Consider the following 2,261-nt stretch of genomic DNA (forward strand, 5'->3'; position numbering starts at 1 on the left):
TCTGTTCACCTGCGCCACCTCCGACGCGTCAACCCACCCCTGCTGAGGCTGGACCCCGGCACAGCAGCCTGTCTTGTTCTGGCTATCTAGTTGCTGAGTCCCTTTCCAGCTGTTTGCAAGGAACTGATTTTTCATGACTGAGGGACTTCTCCTGAACTAAAGGTACTGAATAGTGGTGAGACTTCTCACTTATAACAGATAGGAGAACACTAGCAGGAGCTTTTCATGTATTCTCAATCAGAGCCGTGACAGCCAGACATAGAAAAAACAAAGTAATTACAAGGAGGATTATGATTAAGGGGTTATTACAAATGGTCTGGGACCATTTAGGACAGTCCATGTGTGCTTTTCCAGGGAGATGCATCCTCAGTCTTCTTCTGTGCATAGATTGGTTGGCTTCCAGAGTGACCAAAGCAGAGTTGTAGTCTTCTCAGACCTCTGGGGTTGTGGCTTGCTTTCTCTAGAAGTTCAAGCCTAGATTTTAAGGTGAAGGCTGGCTGACCCTGAAAGGCCATACAGATACAAAAGAAAGCATCCTTCTAACATTGGGTCAAAATGGTTAGGACTCACCTATTACAGAGATCCTATGCCAGGGACAGGATGTAGGAAGAGATCTATCATCAAATGGGCCAAAATGATCTGTCAATGTTGTGGCTGTGACTCAATCCAGACCTTATGGAAGAGGTTTTGGAAATAGGAAAGAGCAGTCAGACTTCTGTCCTCAGTTCCCCCTGCTGGCCACATAGGGGCACTAAGAAGGTTCATTCCTAGGTGTTAAGTCCCACAGAGCTAGGAAAGCTCATTCCTAGGAGCAGTCAGTCAATTATTCATTGCTATAGGCAGTAGAGTCCTGGGGGAGGACATGCCTGACTGGTTCAGTAGCCAATAATCTCTGGGCAGGGGAGTCAGGTCTTAAAATTTGAAGTAGATGTATACCACCGGCTATTTTTGAAATTTTCCTCTTCCTGTATGAGTCATAGCAGAGGGCATTAAACAGCTTAAACAACCAAAGAAACATTTACATGTATTATTATAATTTAATCAGATTCACAATATGTTTACTTTGTTCATTAATAGTTACTATATTTAGACTGTGCGTCAGCACTGAATAGTGTGGTCCAGGGCCACCTCAGATACCATTTGTCATATATAAATCCTTTCATAAAATCTTAATTATTTACAATTCCTCTCAGACCTTCTTCAACATAACTCAAACCTTCTGTGACATGCTTTATACCTTGATTATTTGTCCCTTTTTACTTTTTTCATTTTGAAATAATTCCGCCATCTTGCTTTAGGACAAAAATTTTACTATACAAAGCTCTTTTTGTATTGAAATGTTTTCTTTTCTTTGAACCTTTTTTTTGTATCATAAATACATCTTTATACCTATATCTTTCTGTTCACATTTCTTTCCTACTTACTGTTTTCTTTCTACCTTGTTTCTCTTTTCTTTATAAATTTATCTTTGGAAATAATTGTTACCTTCAATCAGTTAGATAAGAATGATTAGTTTAAGGAACACATTTTGCTTGTACCTTAGGCCTGTCAAAGCCTCTCTCTCGTTCTCCTGCCCAGTTTGGGAAATCTGAGCCTCTGGAAAGACCATCTCGCTTGTAACTTTGTATGTAGGACTTTACATCAGCTTATGGATATGCATTTTATAAATAAACAAAACCTTGTTTAACAAATTTCCCAATATAGAACAAAACAATCTTATTGATAACAGTTTAACATTTTAGTCATTTGAAAATAGTTTTAGAAAGGCATCAAACTAAGCAACTAACCATGAGCAAAAAGCCCGGAGCGGGAACCAGCAGTTAGCACAATGGCTATGTCGCTGGACTCCCACGTAGTCGACCGCGGTTCGCGTCCCGGACCCGGTAGCTTAAAACTCATGCCGGGCACGTGTGCGTGCGTGCCCAAGATCCCGAGAGGAGAATGGAGGAGAAGGGATTGCGGCGTGACCATCCCCCCTGGTGGGTGATTTCTCACTTTCTGTCTCTCTGTCTTTCTCTGTCTGGTGAGCGCACGCGCCCTATAGCAAAAACCTCTCAAAAAAAAAATAAAATAAAAAATAAAAAGCCCAGAGCACTCTACAGATGAAAAAGGTTAACTCAGTGTCTGTAGGCACTTAACAGAGTTGCTAGGTTGTTATCAGGGCCTCAAGGTCACTAAGAGTTGTTAAGTTGCTAAGGGAACAGGGCTATAAGGTCACTACAGGCTATATGCATGTCTTTAAATTTAAGCATGCCTGTTAT

This window comes from Tupaia chinensis, unplaced genomic scaffold (assembly GCF_000334495.1).
Source record: "Tupaia chinensis unplaced genomic scaffold, TupChi_1.0 Scaffold143563_1, whole genome shotgun sequence".
NCBI lineage: Eukaryota > Metazoa > Chordata > Mammalia > Scandentia > Tupaiidae > Tupaia > Tupaia belangeri.